Genomic DNA, 12,275 nt, shown 5'->3' on the forward strand with positions numbered 1-12,275 from the left:
GAGTTCTTAATGCTTTCTTGTCCTAGACAGACTGGGTTGGGAAGTTGCTTGATCTGCCTCTTGGACTGATTTTAAATGAATATAGGTCTTGATCCTTTCGGGGGAGGGGGTCGTGGCTTTCCAAGTCAAGCAAATTCCAGACTTGACAGCACATGTGAGAGTGTATCCTGTGTGACCCTCGCAGCTCACAAGGTGGTGGACTCTTCCAATGTGTCCACTTTGGGACATCAACCACTTGTGGCTGGTGGTGGGGTGGGGGGTAGGGAGCTCCTCTTTGGGAAAGACGCAAGGCTTTTTCCAGTTTGGGTGTGTCATGTTTCCAAATAAGCCGACTCTATTCCTGCCCCACCTCTCATGTTTCTCTCCGGGTCTCTGTGGGTCTGCTTTCTCTTTTTGGTCTGAGACCTCAGCTTGACAAGATCCAGAAAGGCCTCCTTTACGAATGCATTTCCCTCCGTCATTCTACAGATTCCAGCAGGCCCCGCCTCCCACCCCTGTTGCTAGGCAGATTCCCCTGTTGCTAGGCCACCACTGCTTCTTCCCTCTCTCAAAACGAGGCACAAATTCCCTGTGACCCACTCAACCATCCACCTACCACCCACTGACAAAACAAAATGGGTCCCTAATGCCTATCACATGGGAACCCCTGTGCCAGCATAGAACATTCCAGACAGGAGAAGAGGCAGTCCTGCTGGGGTGTCAGATATGGAGGTGACCAGTTGTGGGAAGGAGGGGTGGGAGTGAGCAAGCCTGGGAGGGTTCTCAGGGGACAGCCATTAACTTGGAGACTTTTCTCTGGTTCGAGGTCTGACCCTCAGCCTGCAGGCTCAGAAAACGTACTTTGTGTGCAACCAGAAACAGATCCTTGTCCTGGTTGCAAACGCATATTAATCAGGTGATGCCTAACACCAGGATGTGGATTTATTAATTTGTAACGGGAAGTCTGTCACATGGATTTAGGATAGTCCTGCAGCCATCACCATTGCTCTGAGGAGGCAGACTTTTCTGGAATTGATGGTAACACTGGAGGATCTTGGAAAGTTGGTACAAAGCACCAGTTTGTATTGGAAAGGTAGTATATCCATGTATGTATATCTATATATCTATTTAAACATGCTTACTATCTGCTAGGCAAATTGCTAGATGTTTTACAGATGTAACTGGATTAATTCCTCATATCAGCCATGAGATGGAGCTACAAACACTCATTCCCATTTTACAGAAAGAAAGCAGTTCGGTTAAAAAACTGAGTTCTTCCACCTCCAACTAACAAAGGCCATGGTTGGACTAGTACATCCCAGCTACCTGGCAATAGGAAGATGACAAATTTGGGTGGGATGAGTTGGACAATGGATACTGAGGTGCTAATGAGTCAGGCAGATGGAACTTCCCTATATGCAATGGGACGTGAGGAAGGGAAACTCCACTGAGCCTAGAACTAAAGATGGAAATTAGAGGCATCGTCCTGCATATGCCTCCCCTCTTCTGGAAGTGCTCCAAGGGGACAGCTTCTAAACTCCTATCAATAGTGGATGAGAAATTGTGCTTCCTCCACTGCAGTGATGGAAGGCAGGAAGGTCACGTGGGCAGGGTAGGCACCTGAATGGGGTAGAACAGGGCACTCAGGGAATTGCCAGGGTTAGGAGCTCAGAGGAGAAGGGATCCTGGGATGGAGGCTTCTCCACTGTCTTCCAGTCAGCTGTCAAGCTGAGGCCGAACACCTAACCAGACCAAGAGACCAAGATTTTAACTTAAAGGAAAGGGAGAAGCAGTCACGGGGAGACGGTGGTGTTCATCGAGCCCCCCTGGCAGGGGCAGACTGTGTAAGAAGAAGGTGACAGAGGAGGAGTGCCTTCCTTATCCCAGGAAAGGACAGAGTATTCATGCCACGTAGTCCAGATCTGGGGGGTCACATCAAGACAGGGGCCTGGATGGCAGATTCTAAAAGCAACGGAGGGCTTAATCAGGGATGGAGATGGTGTTAATCTCTACCTCTAGCTGAACTGTGAGCATCTTGGTTCTGTATCCAAGCCTTAAAGAACTGAGGGAGAGTGAGGAGCAAGGAGAAGTGGTTGTCTAAAAGCTGTAGCTTTTCTTCCTTCCCTCCCTTCTTCTCTCTCTTCCTCCTTCCCCCCTCCCTTCCTTCTCATTCAATTATTCTTGCAACACACTGTCCTGGGACTAGACTTGAGTCACTCTGGGAGAGGAAATGTATGCTCTGTAAGCTGTCTGTTACTCTGCTTTTGTAATTTACTTTTCTGGCTTTCCCCCAGTTTCCTAGTGAAGTGCTTTTTGAACAATCTTAGCCTTGTTTGGACGCCTGAGATTTGCCCACATTTGGGCCAAGAGAATCAAGGGGTTCCAGGGCCCCTGGAAATTTAGCATGGTGGGCCAGCAGCTGTCTCAGCTGGATTTGCAGGAAACAGCTGGTGGAGCCAGGGCAGAGAGAGGTGAAACCTTGAGAGAGGAAGAGATTGAGAAAGGGTGAGAGATGGGAGCAGCTGCAGTCGCTAAGCTCTTTCTGCCTGAGCTCCTCAAACTCAGGGGCCTGCTCTGGCTGCAACACTCCCCACCCTGGCTTTGCTCAGAAAGAAACAAACAAGTTAAAGTGATGTTCTGGAGACCATAAACAGGGCCATGGCAGCTTAAGACACCTGGGGCTCTTACCTTAGAGCAGTGGTTCTCAACCTTGGCTGCACATTAGAATCACCTGGGAATCTTTTTAAAATCCTGACTCCTGGGCCTCATCCTCTGGAAATTCTGTTTCTTTGTTATGGGGTGGGGCCACGACGTTAGTAACAAAGAAACAGAATTTCCGGAGGATGAGGCCCAGAAATCAGGATTTTAAAAAGATTCCCAGGTGATTCTAATGTGCAGCCAAGGTTGAGAACCACTGCCTTAGAGCATCAGGTGTGTTCACCTACAAAGCTTAACAGCACCTGGGGTGTGATTCAGCTAGAGGGGGATTATACCCCCAGACACCAGACCAGCGGTTCTCAACCTGTGGGTCGCAACCTCTTTGGGGGTCGAACGACCGTTTCACAGGGGTCGCCTAAGAAAACACATATATAATTACATATTGTTTTTGTGATTAATCACTATGCTTTAATTATGTTCAATTTGTAACAATGAAAATACATCCTGCATATCAGATATTTACATTACGATTCATAACAGTAGCAAAATTGCAGTTATGAAGTAGCAACGAAAATAATTTTATGGTTGGGGGTCACCACAACATGAGGAACTGTATTAAAGGGTCGAGGCGTTAGGAAGGTTGAGAACCACTGCACTAGACCATGACTGTTTGGGGATGAGATCCATTCAGGGTACATGGCATTCAACTGAAATAGCAGAGAATGGGGGGAATTTGGGTCTCTTCTGTTAGTTCAGAAAACTGAGAATCTCTCAGAGATTTGTGCGAAGTTCTAGCCTCTGCCTGACAGGAGGCCCTCCCCACCCATCTTTCTTACTCAAATGAGCCATGATTGTTTTTACTTAAAGACTCAGAATTATGTCACAACCAGGGAAAGGCAATCATTTCCTCAACTTATTGCTAGCTGGCCTTCTGGAAGAAGTTGGGAAGATGTCAGAGTCACATGGACAGTTTTTGGGGGGTGCCTTCTCTTAACACACTAATATTTTTCACATTCAGGCTTGGTTCCTGGGCAGCTGCGGTTAAATTGAAATCTTGATTCTCTTGGTAACTTGATGGCTTAGTTTAGGCTTCAGGTTGCTGTTCCATGAACTGCCTTGAAATTTAATCACCCAAATTTATTTCCTAGAGTGTTTTTTACCATCTCCTCCTCTAGGCCCATTAGTCACCATCCCGTGACCTGACAGGGTGATTATTAAAGACCCCGTGGTTCCCTTTCACTAGATTTAGGGGTGTTGGTAACTCTGGAGGCAAAGTTCTAACTTGAGTCACAGTTGGATGGATTTCCCCTCAGTGGGTTGTGAATCTTCCCTAAGGGCACCATCTCAAGCCTGGGAGAATAACACTGTGGACATTCTGTTCTTTCTTCAAAACTAAAGAGATGGTTACTTGTTCTTCTAGGGCAGGTGTTCTGGGGCTGGGGGTTATATTATCCTTTGCCTTGGGCACAACACTGACATCTCCCAGCTTCCGTTTCTCTTTTGGTGAAATGGGGATAATGCACAGAAAAAAAAAGGAGTGCTGGGCTTGCAACAAATGTTAGCTCCCTTCCTGTCCAGCTGGGACAAGACCCCGGCCTTCCTTCTGGGATCTTGGAAGAGAAAATTTTCAGTCTGGGTTGGAAGCATTCTCACACAATTTTATTTCAAGAGTAGTTCTATATACGAAATGCTTAGCTGTCTCCTTTTCCAACCCAGGCCACCCCTAAAGCAGGGATTGCAAAGTTACACAATGACGGGCGCCAGGCAAACAAATATATAGTGAGCTGGCTGAGCACTGTCCGGGGACAAGCCTGTGAAGACACTGGCTGTTGTCTGGAAACAGTTGTTTCCAGGTGAGAATGAGGCCTGGAATGATCTTCCCATTTGAAAAGAGAAGCCAGATATCAGCATATTTTGGTGAAAAGTCTCAAATTTTAAATGCTTTTAACGAATTAAAAACATTTAAATGTTGGGTGAACGAAACACAGTATGGCTCCCCACTGGTTAGGGTCAGAACCTTTGCTCTTGGCAGGTTTTGGAGAGGATGTTCTTGTTTTTGTGGCTGCTCCCCTCCCCCCCCAGAACTGGGCGCCCCTACCCTCTGCTTGGTTGACCTCTGGAGACACCCACCTGGGCCTGCTCCTCTCCTGCAGACGTGTTGGACCAGTTAAAGGTTATTCTGTAGAAACCTCAACCAACAAGTCAAAAGATGAGTTTCCTGCTCTTAATAGATAATTTTTATTGGTTTTGCAATAAACGTATGAAATAGAAACAATAGCAATAAACTAGCTCAACAAGAAATCGAAAGACACAGGCCCCCAAAGCCCTTCCTGCCTCTTCTTAATGAGTCTCTAATTTATAGACCGACCAGCAGGCCCACTTTTCTTTTTCTAAGCTTTGCAAACTTTTCCATCTCAGAGGCTCCTGTGTGCCGGGAGGCTTGTGTGCTCGTTTCTGCATAGTTGCTGTAGTGGAAGCCAGACAGGAGGCACTGCCTTGGGGCTTGGGGGTCTGGACTCAGCCCTGTTTCCTCTGTCTTGAGAGTCTGCCTCCCTTTAATTTCACATTTATCAAGGGAGGGCAGAAAGGAAGAGTGACCAGGATGAAATAAATGGCCAAAGAGTGCAGATCACCTTTTGGAGAGCAAAGTGACCCGGGGGTGGGCATGCAAAGCCTCCAGAGGCTGGGGGAAGGCGCTTTTCGCCTTTTAAATCTCTGCCATTTATCCTTCGGAATGCGCAGAAGATTTTTAGTTCATGGTGCTAAGCCTTTTCCCAGGACCCCAATCTGCATGTCCTGTGTCTGCTAAGCAGCACCAAGGGGGGTGACCTTGGTGGCTTTAGGACACCGATGAGACCTCCTTGCTGTTGTTCTCCGTGGCAACTTGAGCAAGCTGGAGGGCCTGGGTCCCTGCCAGCGGGCCCAGAGGGCGTTCACTTGTGGGGGTTCCTGGCAGCGTCAGATGAGTGATAGCTGGAGTCAGAAGGGCTCAGCGCTCCATCTGAACATTTCCCCTGAGGCCTGCAGCCCAAAGAACAGGTTATCTGTGTTCCCGATCACGCCTCAGAGAAAGCGCAGGCCTCCTCAGGGCTCATGCCTCAACAGTGAGAGTGAGAAAACAAGACCCAGTGGGTTTTCCATGCCCACCCCTCAGGGGTTGGATGGTCTCAGGATCTGCATGGTGGCAAAGGCCTGAAAGCTTGTGGCAGGAGGGCACCCAGGGCTTTCACTTGGGATGGTTACACTCCCATCCCCACAGCCAGCTTGGCACTCCAACACTGCCTCCCCTCTGCCCTCTCCCCCCTCCATGCCATGCCCCGCGAGGAAAGGGCTTGGGTGCATTGCTCCTAGGAATTCGCAGTGAGGGCAAGGGCAGCCTGCTTCCCACGTGCCTCATCTCTCTGCCGCTCTCCTGCTCACCCCATTCCCCCTCCTCAGGGGGCTGGGGAAAGACCGCTGACTTTGCAACCCACAGCCCCTGAAAGTCCCCATCTATGGCTGCTGTTATGCTTCGAGGACACAGGACTGTGAACTTGAAATTGTCTCGCCTTTGTCACCTCCTGGCAGGTCTTTAGAGCTCGGGGAAACAGCCGAGCGGTACAAATCGCAGCGGCGTGGTGAAGCCCCCCTCACTCCTGATGGGCTGCCTGACTCATATCCATTTCCCTGGCAAAAAATAAGTTTTTGTTATTGCTGGCTTGGCAGAAGCACGGAAGAGTGCGCGAGGATCTACTGCCCCATGCATCACTGGCCAAATTGCCTGAGAAATCCCAGCTCTAGAACTTTTCATCGTTGGCTGTGATGTACGGAGCAGAACGGCAGCTCCATTTCCCCCGCGTGGGGCTCAGCGACGCTGGCACTTAGCAGACCTGCTCTGCTTGCAACTCGCAGCAAATGTGGCCTCCTCTGTCCCTTCCCCTCCTCTTGGCCCCTTATCCCTCCACTCTTTATCTTTCCCATCCCCTGGTCTGCTCATCAACCCCCTCCCTGCCTCTACCCAGCAGAGCCATAGCTGGAGAATCAGGAGGAGGCCCACAATGTCATTTCTCCATCACTCTGCAGACGATTCCACACTAATGTTCTTTTAATGCTGTGATGCTGCACTAATTAATAAGCATCCTGCACAGAGGCCTCGCCTCGCCTCCCCTCTCCTCCCCTCCCCTTCACACCCCTCCCACACGGAAGGCCTCACATCCTAGCATCTGGCAGCAGAGAAAGGATTTCACTCTTCTACCTGGGCTCCCTGATATTGCTATGAGAGATAACTGTATACGAACCAATAATCTAGCCTGACAATCCAATTTACTGACCAATAGCGCACAATCCACCATGTCATCGGCTGTAGGGAGGCCCATAAATTAGTTCCTAGTAATTTATTCTGATCAATAGAATGGGCAAAGTCACTTGTCTCTTTAATCAAAGGCCCTCTCAGAGATGTCAGGACAGGCGGCTGTGTGGGAGGGAGCAAGGCTCCGGGAGCAACTGGGCAGTGGGTGCTCGGCGTTCCACTCAGAGCCCTGGCTTCCAAAGTCCAGCAGAAGCTGCCTCCATTCAGAGCTGGCCGGGAGGACCAGACTACCTGTGGTCCAGACTACCTATGCTTCCTTTGGTCACCCCAACCGTAAAACATTGGCCTTCAAATAAGCTGAGGCAGAGGTGGTCAGAATGGTGGTTAACAAGAGGTAGACTTTGACCCCAAGGATGTCTTATCTTTTCTAGATGTTCAAAGTCTCCCTTTTTCCCCAGGTTACAGGGGCCCTGCCAGTCTTTGTGCTGTGGCTTCTGAAAAGAGAAGGTAAAACTTGGTGGACAAGAGCCAGTTTGCCTGGCTTTGCATGGTGGCTGCCACTTCTGAGGCCTTGGGCAAGCTGCTCACCTCTGTGACTTAGTTTCTTCTTCTGTAAAGTGGGACTAATAATAATACCTGCCTTAGAGGCTTCAAGAAATTAATATATGGTAGGTATTAAATTAATATAAAATTAAATCAATAAATTAATGCATAAAGCTCTTAGAACAGCGCCTGACACATAGTAAGTGCTATATTGAGTGTTTGTTAAACAAACACGAAGAGGTCAAGGAAAACTAACTGTTGATGTGATTTCCTCTGAAGATGTGCCAAGTCCTTGAAACGCTTTTCTTCCTGAAAACTTTTGCTCTTCCCTGCCCCCCACCTTCCCCTCTTTGTCTAAAATAATCAGACAAAGGAAGAGTCAACTGATGTTCTCTCTTTGAAATGACAGAGAAGCTCCAAAGGCCTCCTCTAGGCCCTTGGGAAGAGCCAGTATGTTGCCTTGAGGCAAGGCACTGAGTTTGCTTTAGAGAAAAGAGCCTGTTATTAGAGAGCTGGGAGGGAGAGGAAGACCTGTTACCCGTGCTGGCTATGGGGGTTGACACATGCATGAGGCAGAGCTCTTTGACATGAATAGGACAAACAAAGGGACATGCCAAGCAATGGTACAAGGGTCTGTCACTTTGGATTCTGGTCCCAGCTCTGCTACTCTCTAGCCGTGGGACTTTGGCCAAGTCTTTGACCCTTATTTTGTGTTCGAGACATGAAGGGGTTGGACAGAGTGGTCTCAGAAGTCCCTCCTGACTCTGACACTGGAATTCTGTATGGTCAATGAAGAATTGGCTTCTCTGACTCCTCTAAACTCTGCACCCCCACAATAATCATCTGAAAGGCTCTGAAACCAAGCACCAGAAACATAAGGAAATCCATGATATCTCTGAAATATTATAGTCGCTAAATGGAACTGATGTCATTGGTGAAACAGGGGTAAGGATGAGAGCTAACTTACTGGGAGAGGGGTTCCTGGGCCCCTGACTTCAATTGTGACTAGGTTCCTAGATGTGCAAGAGACTGGGGCTTCTGTCCTGTCATCAAGGTCAAAGCCAGGACTTCTGATTCTCTGGGGCCTCTTCTGCTCCATCCACCAGCCCTTAGCGCTACCTCAGATTAGGGAGCCTCATGCTACAGGCATGGCCTCACTGAGGCACAGAGAGGAAACTGCGACAAAGTCCCAGGTGAAATTCCAGGCTCTAGTGACTATCCCTGAATCCTCATCCTGGCCCTGTCTCCCATCACAGAGCCCTGATATGTACCTCATTTAGATTTGCTGTGCCCATCAGGGGTGAGCTGGAGGGCTGGGGGACAGCGGTCATTGGGGTGATGGGGCCAGGTTGGAGGCCCGAGGCCAGCGCAGGGTGGCTGCATGGCAGGTGGACACAGTTTCTGGTGAACAGGAATCTGGCACCCTCTGCTGACCCCGCGGCGGGAGACAGCTGGTCAACCAGGCTGGGGCTGCAGCCACGGGGAGGGGGATGGGTGGGGTCCAGGATCAAGCGGCAGCTTACCAGTCAAAAGAGCAGCTCCCCTCTCTGAATAGATCATTTTTATTGGTTTTGCAATAAGCTTATGAGACAGGAACAATCGCAATAAACAAACCGAACAAGAAATCGAAAAGATAGGCCCTGAAAGCTGTTACTGAGCCCTTCTCACCTTCTCTTAATGAGTCTTTAATTTATAACAAACTCATCAGCCTAGCACCTCTAGGGTTCCCTTGCTCCAGGCTGGCTAACCCATGGCCTCTGCCTTGTGTGTGTAGAGTCTGTCATTTCCAGGTCCATGAGGCCTGGCTCCAGAAGAGGCAGGAGGCTCCAGCAGGAGGAACTGGTCCAGGGACAGGCCTGGGACTTTAGTCATGGCTAGCTCTGGAAGGACCTGGGAGGTGTGGTCCTCCCCCAACCCTCCCCCAACCTCTTCAGAATGGATGCTGATGGCTCCGGAGGGCCCACCTCCAAAGCCCTCTTCCCAACGCTAGGCTGCTGATGCAGATACAGAAATCATGTTCCTTTTAGTCTTTCAGATCGGGGCTTAGCATGGGAGGCTGGGATAGCTGGAGACTTTCAACTCCACCAAATTGCGTTTCTCAGATAGGATTGGGGTCCCTGGTAGGGGCTGGGATTTTCTCTCCTCAAGATTAGAGTCTCCCTCAGGGGAGAGTCATGTCATTCTGGTCCCCCCCAAAGCTTAGTCTCCCTGTGAAGGAGCCAAACACTCCCCAACAGACGACTTCAGTGAAGTCAGGGCTGAGTCTCTTCCCTCAGTGAGGGACCCCTAGAGAAAGGTTGTATCTCCTTCAGACTGCAGGCCCCAGGGTCAGGGTCATGATGTTTCCTTACCTCAGATTGGGGCTGCAGGAAGGCAGGGTTATGTCTCTACCACAGACTGTAACTCCCTTAAGCAATTATTTTTTCTCCAGTCCCTTTTGTCACTAAGTGGCCCTGAAGCCGTTTCCAAAAGCACACGTCTGTTTTCCTACCTGTCCTTGCTCGAGGTACAGGCCATCCCGCCCCCCTGTGTCTTCTCTGGCTGCTGAGCATGGGATAGTACACCCTCAGACCCACTTTCCTCTCCAGGGTGGTCCGTGCCTCCATGCAATGCCTGAAATTCTAGAGGTGGCCACAAGATGTCAGTGCGAGGCCGTGGAAATGACTCCTATCTGGTGCTGAGCTATAAAGGAAGGAATCAGATAACTGGCCAAAGGGTGAGGGTGGGGGTGGGCGTGGCAGTCAGCCCTGTGCTTCTTTCTCTGTCCCCTCTGCAAGCCCCAACCCCATCCCTCCACTCCACTTTCTCCCTCACCCTCACAGCAATGCTCCATCTCTCTGCTCTGGCCCCAATTCTTTGCTCCCAGAAAAGTGGGTTCTGCAGCTCCCTGGCCCCCCACTCTGGGAAGGATGAGGAGCTGCTCTTCCTGCCACACACACCCTGGCTGGGAAGAGTCTTGTGTGCATGTGTGGTCCTACATGTCAGAGTGGGTGTAGCTTTAACCACCAGGTGCTCAAAAGCTGGGGCAAGCTTGTCTGGGGTTGCCTCTGTGTGTGTTTGTGTGTTTGTGTGTGTGTACAAGGATTTGTAACTGCCACAGGATAAATTCAGATCTTTTTTTTTTTAAAATTCAGATCTTGAAGAGGACCTTAGAAACACTTCCAGTCCAACCTCTTGTTTATAGATGAAGAAATAGAGGACCAGAGAGAGAAAGTGGCCTGTCTGGAACCCATTCTCCTGCTGCCCAGCCCAGCATGTGTGTGGGTTCCTGTCTGGGTGTGTCTCCGGGGCTGTGTGTCTGGTGTACATCTGTCTTAGTGATTTACTTCCAATAGGTCCTGGGAAGCACCCGAACAAGGTTTGGAACCGAATTAGAAGGTGCGCGATAGAAGGGCTGGGAGAGAAAGGCAGGGACGTGTGGGTGTGCGCACCGTTATTCCTCACTGTGGCAATGTGTGGATGCCAGTGGGTGGGTGTGTTTGCATCTCAATCTGTCAACATGAGTGTCTGTGTCAGAGGCCCTGATTCTGGTGTGTAGGTTTGAGCTCCTGTGCCCGTGTGTGCATGTGCCCGCTAGGACCTGTGTGAGTGGCTGCTCAGAGTCAAGGCCTCTTGGGGAAGTGTTGCTGCTGCGAGCTGGGTAGTGTGTGAGTGATGGTGTGTGCCAGCCAATGGCATGCGTGTCAGTGACTCTGGAGTGTGCATCAGTCAGTGGCTGCGTGAGCGACTTTGGGTGTCAGGGAGGACGTGCGTGTGTGTGTGTGTGTGTGTGTGTGAGAGCAAGGCTGCTCCTTCTTCCCGACCTCCGTGCCCCCACCAGACTGTCTCCCGTGGCCCCTAGCGTTTCCGTGTCCCCACCCCAGTAGCAGTGAAATCCTTTATTGGTTGAGGCAGCAGCCCCCGTGTCGGGATTTCAAGGTTCCTGTCGGTTCCATCCATCTTCCGGGGCCTCCTGGTATTAGCATTGATCTACAGGGGAAATGGAGAGCGCGGCTGGGTTATTACGCACCCGCCCGCCTTCCCTGGGCCGTGATTGAGTGCACACAGAGAATTTTTGAAACATGGCCACCCTAACTTATTCTGTCTTCCTGCCAATAGCGTGGCGTGGGTCCAAATTACGGGTCGATACCAGCTGATCTTTTTATGTTAAACTGTGATGAAGTCGCTTCTATGTGGAGAGGGGATTAGGCCCTGGGCCTGCTTTTAACCCAGAACTTTTGGGGTGTGGGGATAATGGAAGTGGGGCTTAATGGAGGTGGGGAGCAGAGGGCAGGCAGTACACGCAGGGTGTGCTTGCAGGACAGTCAGAACTGGCTGCACTGGCCTCCCTGTTCCTGCCTAGTTTCTCCCTTGTGACCCTCCCCGCACTGGGGACATCAGACTTTCCATGGTCAGCCAATCTGGCCCTGGTGGGGCCCCTCCCTGCTCCCCTCCAAGGATAGAATTCCATTTCCCTTCAGCCCCTTCCACCCCTTTTCCCCACCCCACCCCCACACACACCTGCACCATCAAACGGGTTTGTCTTTAACCTCCAAACAGGGAACTTTAATTAAAGAGACAGTGACCCCTTTTATGAGTTTGGTCGAGTTGGGTTTCAGGGCCCTTGTCACTAGCGGCTCACATGACACTGACAAAAGCTTGCAGGCCCCAAGAGGAGTCGGTCTCCCTCGTAGACATTGCAGCAAGGGCACAGGGTGGGGATGAGGGGGCACGGAGAAGGGGAGGAGTCTTTGGCCAAGAAGCCCAGTGACAATGTTGGTGAGGTGGTCAACTGGGTTGAAGATTGGGGGAGGGGGCAGGTCTGGGG

Source organism: Myotis brandtii, unplaced genomic scaffold, assembly GCF_000412655.1.
Source record: "Myotis brandtii unplaced genomic scaffold, ASM41265v1 scaffold902, whole genome shotgun sequence".
Taxonomy (NCBI): Eukaryota; Metazoa; Chordata; class Mammalia; order Chiroptera; family Vespertilionidae; genus Myotis; species Myotis brandtii.